Here is a 12,702-nt window from a genome sequence, read left to right as displayed (position 1 = left end):
AAGAAGTAACAAAGCACATGGACTAGTTTTTCGGCATCATTTTTAGATAGTGCATATTCCTGATTTTTGCAATATTACCGTAGGTGAAAAAAGGCGACCTTGTGAAATGATTTCTTTGTGGTGAGTTTAAAAACAATGTTCTTGACAAAGAAACTCACAAGAATTCCTCACAGTGGTGCGTGAGGCAGGGGGTGGTGCTGGAGGCCACGGGTGGTGCTGGAGGCCAGGGTGGGTGCTGGAGGCCAGGGGGGATGCTGGAGGCCAGTGGTGTATGCTGGAGGGCCAGGGGTGATGTGCCAGGGTGTCACCAGAGAACTATATCTTGGATTAATGCGTCACGGATAGGTGCTTGGGTCCGGGAGCAGACAATGACTTCGTTTATTGAGTTTAACATTTTTAGAAAATTCCAGGTCTCCAGGTTTTAATATCCTGAAGGCACATTTTGAAGTTTAAGCTAATTTAGCTAACTGATTAGTTTCATCCGGCTTGATTGATAGATATAATTGAGTATCATCTCCATAACAAAGAAAGTTTATGGAGTGCTTCCTGATAATATTGCCAAAAGGAAGCATATATAAAGTATTATCTGAAGGGTTTCATAATTCCAATTCCCAAAGGACTGAATGACTAAATATGAGTCATATTTTAGAAAGCCTTTTATTGTCATTATAAACATGTGCAATACTTGTGCAACGAGATTGAAGAATCACCTTTCCAGTGTCAAGCAGTAATATAACATGGAAGAAAATGTAAAATATAAAATATAAGTAGCGCAAAAGAAAAAGGGGGGGGGGGGGGGGGGGGGGGAATGTGATAGTCCAGAGGATGAGACTATATACCTGTATAAAATGGTAAGAAAGATAATTGTTTGTATATTCATTATGAAAATAATATTACACAGTTATTAAATTGCACAGTCTTGGGTGTATCTAAAGTATTAAATATTGCAGTTATGAATTTGCACAGAATTTCCTGTAAAGTTTGTTGGGACTTTTTGTCTAATAGCAACACACATACTTACAGTGAGTTAGCATCTGTTTCTGGTTTGTGTTGCAGCCACTTCCTGTGTTAAAGGCGTGAGCAACTTAAAGACAGACAGTGAGACGGAGAAGACGTTCAGTTCAGTTTTTCAGTCGGTCAAGATGTCTGCAGACGCTGTCGCTGCTCCACGTTTGAGCCTGAATGTGAGATATAACAGAAACGTCCAAGAGACCACATTTCTGTGACTGGCTGTGACTTGAAGCTGCAGAGGCAACATTTTTCGGTCTGCACCATTTTGTAAACTTAATTGATCCCAGACCCTCAAAACCAGCCTGCAGCCAACAACAGAAGGCGTCTCAAAGCTGCTGCAGTGACTCTGGGAGGGTTTTATCTTCTGATATTGGCTGCACTCTTCATTCGCTGTGAGTATTTATGTTTTAATACAAACTGTCATATCTTAAAGGAGACATGTCATAAAAACGTTTTTATTTTTCCAGTTCTTATACACATTTGGGCATCTGGAGTGCTACCAACCAACAGAAAGGGAAACAACATAACTCAGTCAGTTTTTTCACGGCTGCCAAACGAGGAAAAATATGAAACGGCAAACTGACAACAGTCAGTTACAGGATGAAGTACAGCAGACTATAACTGAAGGTGAGATTCTAAATGTCTTTCTTCTCTTTCCTCCGTTACTAATGTGTGGTTCCTGTCCTGCTGTCGGGTCCAGTCCTCAGTGTGGGGGGGACCGAGGATCCCTCTTGTGTTTGTTGGGGCTGATGAAGTCACCAGATGACTTTACTACAACAGAAATGCTGAGCTGGGAACAGAGAAATGATTGTTGTCTCTCGTCCACTTCTAGAAGTTTGTCTCTGAGCTGAGTAACGGAGGACAGTCCTGGATTGGTCTATGGTATGTCGGGAGACGTGCATGGAAATGGGTGGACGTGGGTGTAAAGTTGCATTTGAGTAATTGGATCCATATTTCAGTCCCTCCTCCTCCTTGCAGTTGGTTTCCTGTTTGCTTCTGACTCTGGTCTACTGAGAAGACATGCTGCAGTTTCTCATCTCTTTTTGCCTTTGGTAGTTTTGAAGGTCTCAAGTAAAGTTAGCTTAAATGCTAGTCCTGCAAGTCTCGTGATAATGGCTAATTTTTCTCATGGGATGGATATATATGTTAGACTTGAGTTGCATATTCATGTATATGTATATATGGGCAGTTTGTGATTAGGGGCCCAAGCCCGAGGGGGTAACCACGGTAGCAAAGCTCCGCGCTTCACACAGCAGGGCTGTGGAACTCTGTTGTTTTTCTGATTTCCTTCTCCTCCTCCTCCTCCATTATTCTTCTCCACATAAAACTCACGCTGCAGCCTAAACTGTACATGGTGGCAGTGTGCCATTTTCAGGACTGGTCCAAAACTCCTCAAAGACACTTAATGCATAAAAGCTGACCCACTTCCACCACTAGTTGGCGCTATAGCAGAAAAAAGCGCGTTTGGCCCTATACCTCCCAAACCGTAAATTGGACATTTAACATCCATATATCCACGCGTTCCTGGATCGACCTGAATCTCTTGATATAGGCCACGCCTGGTCTGCCTAGACTTTCATGTATGAAAAATTGCGATTTATCAAAAAACAACTTTTTCAAACTCCTCGTAGATTGTGCGATTGATCTGCACGAAACTTGGCAGTTAGAATCTAACGACCGACCTGACAAAAACTTATTAAAAGAATATTTATAGAACCAAAATTGTGCATATTACTCACAAACAACTAACTATAGTTAGCCCTGTGTCCGCTCCCCGGTCTCCGGTGCCTATGCAGCAGCTCCATCTCCCTGAGTTTAAGCCACACGTTCACCCCTTGGATTTGGTCGGTTTAGTCTCGTGAACATTTTCCACTGTTTACATGATCAGGATCCTGCTTTTGTGAGGCACCTCATGGAGGTTCGCTGGCAGGCTACTGAGCATGAGATTTGCCTTCCTGTCTGCAAGCCTGATAGTTTACTGCAGTCATTCAGTTACCATGCTTTGGAGCCGGTGAGCCTACCAGACTCTTTGTGGCTGACCAGCCTTCCCGAGCCTGAGCTGTCTTGCGTCCCTGAGACTTTGCTCTTTTCCTGCCACCTAAAGACTCCGGCATTGACCAGTGACTCAGAGAATACTGCCCCCTGTGTTTAGTTTGCATCCCGGCCGACTCCTCTCTCCAATGTTCTGTCGGCAGTTTGGCCAATTCATGTTCTAGTTACCTTGTTGCTGGACCCTGGTCACGATTAACTGTCTCCTGATTCCGGTCCAGCTCTCACGCCCCCGGTTCCTGCTCCACTTGCATTGTAGCCAGATCATGGCCCAGCTGACCTGTCGCCCATCTCAGCCCTACTGTCCCCAGCCCAGCTTACCTTTCGCCTGTCCATTGTCCAGTGGAACTCCACCTTTGCTGTCCTGAAAAGTATAAATATACTTGAGACCAAATTTCTGTGACTCGGTGTAACTTGAAGCTGCAGAGGCGACAAAATTTTGCTCCGTCTGCACTGCAGCTCTGTGTGAATTTCTTAAGACAGATTCATGGTAAATCAATGGTGCCAAATTGCAGATCCGTAGAGTGTGAGTTTCTCTGCCTTCTCTGTGTGTTTGACCGTGAGCGAGGCTCAGCTCCGACACACAGACAGAGAAGGCAGAGAAACTCACACTCTACGGATCTGCAGTTTGGCACCATTTATTTACCATGAATCTGTCTTAAGAAATGTCATTGGTGTATGATAGTTAAGAGTTTGTAGTTTACCTCCTGCCACCGAGTCTGCAGATATGATGTACCCTCAAGATGTGTGTCGGTGCATTGGGGAGTCATCAGAAAAGAAGCAATATGACGGTGTATCTGTATCCTCTGGACTCGTTGTGCTAATAAATAAGTTTAGTGATGAAACCCAAGTTTCTTCATTAAGAGAGAACATTACATGGTAACCGGAGTGGTCCGACAGAAGTCATGTGACAGTGTGCAACCGACTGAACCTCTGAACTGGACGGGAAATGTGGACTGTGAGTGGCGGACGTTCAATCCACGATCACTTGTACTGCAAGCACTGGAGACTGGACACAAACCGGACGCGCGGAAAAGCGCACTGCTTCTCACTGTCGCGGGACCTCAGGCTGGAGGGTTAATAGCGTGTTGTGTTTGCGAAAGAGATCATCAAGGAACAGTTTGACAAAGTTGTGGAAAAGTTTGATGACACTGTTCACCAAAGGAATGAACATTCGAACGGTATGTGTTTAGTCCCCATGCAATCGCAAACTGAAAGTTTTGATGCTTTTGTGACGGCTTGAAATTGAAAGCAAGAAACGTGTAACTTCGGAGAATTGAAAGACTCATGATTCGTGACCAAATAGTTTCGGATGCACGACAAAAAGTGAGAGAGAGGTTACTGAGAGAGCCTGAATTAAAGTTGGCTGAGGCTATTAAAATTGCAATGCGAGGAGTGGCTTAAGCTGCATGCAAAAACATTCAGTGCACAGAAGGACAGGCAGAGTGCAACATGCCCGTACTCCAGTAAAACAATGCAGAAATTGAAAAAAACGATAAACAACAAAATGTCACGTGGGAAGTTTTCATGCAAAGATTGGGCAATCAGCATGCCCAAACAATGCCCTGCATTTGGGAAAATGTGTACAAATGCAAAGGAAGATCACTATGCTAAGCAATGTCTTTTCCAAGGGAAACAGAGTGGCAGTGAACAAGTCCCGCAGTGGAGGAACAGAGCTAGATGTCGTTCTTTGTCTGGATGGTAGCGCAAGCTGAAGACATCATGCGCACAAGCCAAGACATTGAACAGTGCACAGAGTGCAACCTGTGCCAAAAGGAAAGAGTGATTGTGCCACTGGATATAACGGCGCAGTCATTCCGCTGGAAGTTAGCCACAGGCAAAGCAACATTTATCAGTGAGTGGTACATCAAGCAATGATTGAAACCCGCATCCACCCCAGCTCAGTGAAGTCTTAAAGCCTACAATGGACAAACTTACATAAAAGCGCATGCAAGACTGACATGCAAGTTAAAGGAAAAAGCGCACCCTGATGTTTGTATTTGTCCCGGAGGGACATGACTCATTATTAGGTGATACCCGCATTGAAATTTAGCTTCGTGAACGGGTTACTGCAATTACAATATATGTCACAGTGTTGAGTCAATAGTGAACCAGTACCCAACCATCTCCAGGTGTTTGGAGTTTTAACCATTCAACCTATAAGATACAATTGAAGGTGATGCACCAGCCAGTCGTCCATGCCCCAGGGCGCTTCCAGCTCCCCTACGAGAAAGCTGAAACAAGAACTGGTAAATGATGTCACTAGGTGTGATAAAGAAGTGGAAGAGCCCACAGAATGGGTCAATTCGATGTTGTGTGTCAAAAATCGAATGAGAATTACGTGTTTCATGGACCCAAAAGATCTGAAACAACATAAAGAGAACATTATCAATATCCTACCAAGATGAATAACAAGCGAGATGGCCGTGCCAAATACTTTCAGTAAATTGACGCCTCTCAAGGCTTTCTGCAGTTAAAACTGCAGGAGGAAGCACAAGCTGCCTTCATACACCGTATGGCCGCTACTGCTTCCAAGAATGCCTTTTGCAGATGCTCCGCTCCAGAATATTCCACAGAACGATGGAGCACATCATAGAGGTTCGTTGAATGCTTGCGTGTATGTTGATGATTTGATCTTATGGGATCCACACTTGAGCACACAATGAACGACCTCATCAAGTGCTTCAGAGAGCCAAAGTATCAGCTGAAGCTAACAGATCCAGTGTCTTCGAGTGAAGGAAATCACCTTTCTGGGTGACAAGCTGTCACCAGCCGTGTGAACCATACGAAAGCAAACTTAAGGCATATTGGAATGCCAAGACCGGAGACACAAAAGGTGTGCTGCGTGCATTGTCATGATCATTTCATTGGAAAATTCATTCCGAATGTTCCCCGAAGCCTCTGCACCTAAGAGCTACTGCGGTGAAAGGTGTGTTATTCGAGTGGACAGTCTGTACCATGAGGCCAGAATGGTCCCGTTTGAAACAACTCTCACAACAGAGCCAGTGTTGCCATTTTTTGATCCATCAAAAAAGGACAAAGAGATCCACCGACTCATCAAAGGTGGCATTGGAGCTGTTCTAACACAGGCTGTGAGAAGACTGGGAAGCCTGGTCGCCTATGCGTCGAGAACGATGACAAGTTCTGAGTGCCGCTACGCTCAAATGAAGAAAGAGTGTTTGGGCTGGTGTACGGGTTCAAGAATTCCCCATGTCTATGTGTCATGGCCTGCCAAAGTTTGTAGCAAGACGACCAGAATACCCTAAGCTATCATCAAGAAAACCTCAGTGAAATGTCACCACGCTTCAAGCTCATGTAGCTACAACGCTATATTTCGACCTGATTTATACACCTGGAAGCACATATGTACTGATGGCTCTTGTCTAGGGCAAACCACCAGAGGAGGATCAGGCCGGATGTTTCCACGTAACGAAGTGGATCTTCATGTGACACTGACCACGAGACACTGCCCATAACCGACATCGAAATCCAAGCTCATCGCTGAGAACCCAAGAGGATGTCGTCCTGGCAGAGAGTCATCCGGCTGATAAAAGAAGATGTGGCCACGGGTGAGTGTCCACAGTTACTATAACATTAGAGGAGAGCTGAGCTTTGTTAATGGACTGCTGCTGCGAAAGAACGAGTGTCATTCCAGATCTCTGAGACCAACATGCTGAAAAATACATGAAGGACATCTAGGCATGGAAAAGTGCAAGAGAAGGGCTAGAAACCGCAATCTATTGGCCAGGTATAAATGCTGATATGACAAATGGTGTCAAGCTTGCTACTGTCGAAAACATCAAGCAAGCGCAGCCAAAAGCCCATGGTAATCACGAAATACCTGACAGCCTGGCAAAAAGTTTGACTGATTTGTTTCACTTGATGGAAGAATTCCTGCTTGTAATCGACTACCTATCCAACTATCCGAGCTATTGCGTTCTCCCAACATGTCCCGTCCTGGTGATTAGTCCCAAACAAACAACATGCATCTATCTTTGCCAGGCCAGTGTATTCCTCAAGTTGTGACTTGACAATGGCCCATCCTATAGCTGCAAAGAGTTTCAGGATTTTGCAAAAGAATATGACTTTGTCATGTGACTTCTAGTCCCCTGTGCTCAATCAAACGGAAAGGCAGAGAAAGGTGTGCAATAGTCAAGCAGAGCTGCTCAAAAAGCACGAGAAGTGATTCAGATCCATGCTTAGCTCTACTGATTATCGAGCTTCGCCTCTTGAGCATGGCCGTCCCCTGCAGAATTCTTATGGACGCAGACTACGCACCACACTTCCAACACCTCTGAACAGACAGAAGGAAGTGAAACAAAACAAAGACTTCTACAAAAGACAAAAGCAATATGACCAGTCAACAAAGACTTATACGGCACTGGCGTAGGCATGACACAGTAGAATACATGATTCCACACCTGGAGCAAGAAAGCAACTGTTCTTGAGGAGTGTCCAAGATCTTACACGTTAAAACCGAAGATGTTGTCAGTTCCCAGAAAACTCGACAGAGTCACTCAAAACACAGACACCTCAAGAACGGCTGATGAAGATCCGCTGCGAGATCCAGCCTCCACAGCATCAGATGATCCCACCAGATGTTCACCAGAATCTCTTAGAGACTGACTTGCCATTGTTGAGAAGGTCATCGCGCACTATCAAAGCACCTGACAGGCTGAATCTTCAGTACTTGTCTTATACTTTTCATTGAAATTTGGTTTAATGTTCATGTTGTTATCAAGTCTGTTAAGTTAAAAAAAAAAAATAGTTCATAGTCCGAGTATGCTAAAAGGAAATGCTGATGCACAATTCAAACTGCTTATAATATTTAAGACTGCTAGATAAAATTGCTAGTATAAGATGCTGGTAAAAGAGTTAATGGTCAATGTGTTCATCTCTAGGAAAGGGATGTCATGAGAAGTTAAAGAGTTTGAGTTTACCGCTCCTGCCACCGATGCTGCAGATATGATTACCCTCAGATGTGTGTCGGTGCGTGGAGTCATCAAAGAAGAAGCAAATATGACGGTGTATCTTACCTCTGGCCTGCGTTGTGCTAATAATAAGTTAGTGATGAACCCAAGTTTCTTCCATTAGATAAGAAACATTCATTGGTACCATAAAAAGTACTGAGTTTGTTTACCCACCTACTCTTAACCCAACCCCTAATGTTGCTTTACTGGTGATGATGATATTTCCTAAACTTAACCAAGTGGTTAAGTGGGGACTTTTTAACATGTGTTTATTTCAGTTTTTCAGTTGGTCAAGATGTCTGCAGACGCTGTCGCTGCTCATACACAGAAGCTCCAAGAGAGCAGTGAAGAGGAAGAGGAGAGTCAGGTGGAGAGCTTAGGAGAGGAAGAGCATCACGCTGATCTCGGCCAAGAGCCGGTAAGTCTGAAATGATGATTGGAGGAAGGGAGTTCATCTCAGTTTATGTACTTCATTAAACTAGATATTGAGTGTAATTCACTTTAATCATCAACCCCCATTGGTCACCATTAACTCTGGGTCATTATCAGGTGTCCTGGTAATGTAATTGGTGCCTCGTGCAGTCATTATCTATTGTTATTATCTTACTTCACTACATAATACTCTGTGTGTGATGTATTGTCTCCGTAGGACCACACACTCAAACAAGCCTGCAGCCAACACACAGAAGGCGTCTCAAAGCTGCTGCAGTGACTCTGTGAGTGACTTTCTTCTGATATTGGCTGGACTCTTCATTCGCTGTATTTATTTTTCATAAAAATTGTCATATGTTACAGTAGCCAGGTCATAAAAACATACTTTTCCAGTCTTAATATACATTTGGGCATGGAGGTGCTAACCACCCCCAACTGGGAAATAAGACTATTCAACAAGCTATTCACATTGACTCCTCCTCTCTGTCCCAGTCAGGCTCATTAGAATATACTTCCCCTTTTGAGGATCTCCGCCCACGGCTTCACAACCACCGTCTGCTGCTGCAACATTTTTAATGAGCCAATCAGAGCAGGCTGGGCTTTTACAGGAGGGTCTTAAAGAGACAGGCCGCTAACAGAGGTTCTGGTTTTTCTTGATCCACTTGATGCTTCAGTTAAGAAGTCAGTGATCCTCATTTACTATTTACAACCCTCAACTATACGGCAGGGTAAAGGACAGACACACCAAATAACTATCCAGTGAAATACATGATTATTTCATAATGCACGATATAACTTAAACTCAGTCTTTAGTTTAAAGCAGAATGATTTGGTGTGTTGGTCTGGTTCTATCTTGTTGTGGTTTATAACGATATTTATAAAGTCTATTTGCTCTTTCATAGTTTCAAATTCTCATTTCACATTTCTTTATGTAACTATTGTTATTTCTGTCCTAAATAAAAGCTCACCTCATCTTATATTTCAGTCACTTTGCCGCAGACCAGAAACGACCAACTGAGCAACAACTACACTCAGTTACAGGATGAAGTAAAGCAGCTGAAGAACAGAATTAAATGTGAGAAAAGTTAAAACCAGTAAACTCCTGTATTATACACATTTACATCATAGACCTTGATTGTGTAGTTACGTATTATAACTGTTTTAACTCCAAGTCTTGTCACTTTGACACTGAATGATGTGAAATCTGTCTTTAAAAGTTCTTCTTAAAGTCTGTCCTGATGGATGGACGAGATCTGGACGCAGTTGGTACTTTAAATCTAAAGAGAAGAAGAATGGGGGACAGCAGAGATGACTGTCAGCAGAGAGGAGCAGATCTGGTCGTCATTGACAACAAAGAGGAACAGGTGAGTGTGTTTGTTTCTGAGTGCGTGAATCTCAAGAAGACATTTAATGGAAAAAGGTAAATATGAAGAGAAAGGAAATGTTAGTGTTAATGTTGCTGTGTGATCTCTACGGTGAACTTCCTCATGTTCTCTGTTTCTCTGCTGATTCTAAATGTCTTTCTTCTCTTTCCGATTACTATGTGTGGTTCTGTCCTCGCTTGGGTCCAGCTCCTCAGTGTGTGGGGGGGACCGAGGATCCCTCTTGTTTTGTTGGGGCTGATGAAGTCACAAGATGACTTTACTACAACAGAAATGCTGAACTGGGAACAGAGAAATGATTGTTGTCTCTCGTCCACTTCTAGAAGTTTGTCTCTCAGCTGAGTAAGGATGGAGAGTCCTGGATCGGTCTACGGACTGTAGGGACGCAAGGAGCAAGGAAATGGGAATGGGTGGACGGATCACCGCTGAGAGAAACGTGAGACATTTTAAAGGTTTTTGGTTTTCATCACAATTCCATCAAAGTCACCGTTTATCGGAAGATGCTGATTAGATTTCCCAGAGAGGGGGAGAGAGAGAGAGATTGAACTGGTCATGGTAGGTGATGTGAAGTAGGTTAAGGTCCGGGTCCTTCCCCCACAGAGGGGCCAGCCTCTGCCGCTCAGGTTTGGTCTGTACGTACATACATATCTGCTTAAATGAATGACATCACCTCCTGAGAAAAGATGAGGTGGTCTCCTTTAACAGAGCACAACACATCACCATGGACCCAGATCACATCCTTCATCTCTTCATAATAATTAAAATAAGTCCTGATCACGACTCTCACGCACACCACAGTCAGGAGTAGGTAGAGAGAGACAGGTACATGGAGCTAAACACCAGTAGAGACAGAAAAATAGACAGACAGACAGACAGACAGACAGACAGACATAGAGACAGACAGACAGACATAGAGACAGACAGACAGACAGACAGACAGACAGACAGACAGACAGACAGAGAGACAGACAGAATACAGTAGAGACAGACAGACAGAGAGACAGACAGACAGAGACAGACAGACAGACAGACAGACAGACAGACAGACATAGAGACAGACAGACAGACAGACAGACAGACAGACACAGATAACAGGACAGACAAGACAGACAGACAGACAGACAGACAGACAGACATAGAGACAGACAGACAGACAGACCGACAGACAGACAGACATAGAGACAGACAGACAGACAGACAGACAGGCAGACAGACATAGAGACAGACAGACAGACAGACAGACAGACAGACAGACAGACATATATGGGAACACTGAACAAGATTTCATCCTTTCATTAGCAGCTGTTTCAGGTTACATTGATTTCAAAGCTTAATCTTAAACGAGTTATTGAAATAATGTGATTATTAACAGATAATATAAATATTTAAAGTGAAATTAAACAGTTTATTTCAAAGGAACAACAATCAGCAGTTTCAGCTGTTTGATAAAAGAACATTTTATTTGTCTGACAGGTTCTGGGGACCAGGACTGCCTATCTATGACGGAAACAGGTCCCCTGTATCATGCTGCGGTCAACAAGGAAAATGGAAACAGAGATTTGATGATTATTATAGGAACTGGATCTGTGAGAAAAAGACAAAGTGAACTCTTTGATGCCGGGGGGGGAGGGGGGGGGGGGTAGTGTTGGGATCAGCTTTGTTAAATCCGACCAATGGTGGGTCTCGCGCACTTCCCGTAGTGCACTTCCTTCCAGACAGTACACTTCGCGCACTACGTACTATCTTGCATAGTGCGTAAATTTGGACAGAGGAGTATTGTCTCAAATCGCGCACGGCCACGTGCACTTACCGGAAATGACGATCCCATTTCATCTCTTCTTCTTCTGTACAATTGTGAATTTCACCAGGGAGACCATTGCAGTTATTGCCGCTATTGTAAAATAATTCCTGCTTTGTTTTTGATATTTTAACAAAAATAAATGTGATATTTTATTTGCTCCGTGTCACGCCAGGATGACGATTCCGACGATTGGGACACCGCCGTCATGTCACCCCCCCCCCCACCCCCCCCATTAGCTGAAAACAATACACACAACTGTATTGTATAATATTTGTTCTTGTTAGTGCACTCTTTTCAATTCATTAATTATACCTATTCCTTGCAGTCCACTCTCTTATGTTTCTGCTCTAAAAATAAGTTACGTTAATATTCATTCATTCATAACGTTACTGTTCATTTTAATGCTCAATGGTTTCATGAGGAAATCTTTGTGGCCCAGAGATAAGACTGTTGTTGTGAAGCATTAACCATACAAGTTACCTAATAGACAAAACATCATTACAGTTGTATTTTTGTTCTAAATGGTCTTCATACATGACGATACAACAGTGAAAGCAGGAACACACCTGACATTTAAATAGATCTCATTCCTTTATATTCATTATACTCTTGCTACAGTCGTGCAATACAAAAGATAACGAAGTTAAATACTTTTAATAATTTTTATTTTATAAATGTGCTTGTAGTTCTGCAGGCTCGTCCCAGGCCGTAGCTAGTCTGATAGGGACAGGGACCGGAGGGGGGACTTCAGACTCTCCAGGGGATCTACGGTCGGATGGCCATCGTCACCCCTAAATGACATGACGGACCTCCATTCCTCTTGCCCCTGAAGAGACGGGTTATACAGGATCTAGATCAGATCGAGGCAGTAACAGCTGTTACGTTATCATTACGCTACTATTAACGTCACCGGCAGACAATCAGCTGATCGCTATTTTGCTGAGCTAACGCTCACAGCGGATTATGTCCAACTTGTTAAGATCACACATTTACCACTAAAAGCTTCTACAGTCGGACGATAGTTTAACACAAACAACAATATACTACAACACATGTA

At 43.5% G+C, this 12,702-nt stretch overlaps 1 long non-coding RNA gene and 1 pseudogene across 1 annotated transcript; both read left to right on the top strand.

The window, feature by feature from the left end:
- The window catches only part of LOC116686689 (CD209 antigen-like protein E), a 93,821-nt pseudogene extending 81,125 nt beyond the window's left edge, over positions 1–12,696 (top strand).
- LOC116686686 (uncharacterized) lies at positions 1,050–1,911 on the top strand. Its single transcript, XR_004331329.1, has 3 exons — positions 1,050–1,403; positions 1,479–1,638; positions 1,844–1,911. It is a non-coding gene; the product is annotated as an uncharacterized LOC116686686 (long non-coding RNA).
- Positions 12,697–12,702: the final 6 nt, after the last annotated feature.

The sequence above is a fragment of the Etheostoma spectabile genome, unplaced genomic scaffold (genome assembly GCF_008692095.1).
Source record: "Etheostoma spectabile isolate EspeVRDwgs_2016 unplaced genomic scaffold, UIUC_Espe_1.0 scaffold437, whole genome shotgun sequence".
Lineage (NCBI taxonomy): Eukaryota > Metazoa > Chordata > Actinopteri > Perciformes > Percidae > Etheostoma > Etheostoma spectabile.
Note: the sequence above shows the minus strand (reverse complement) of the source record. Positions and strands in the feature narration are given on the sequence as shown.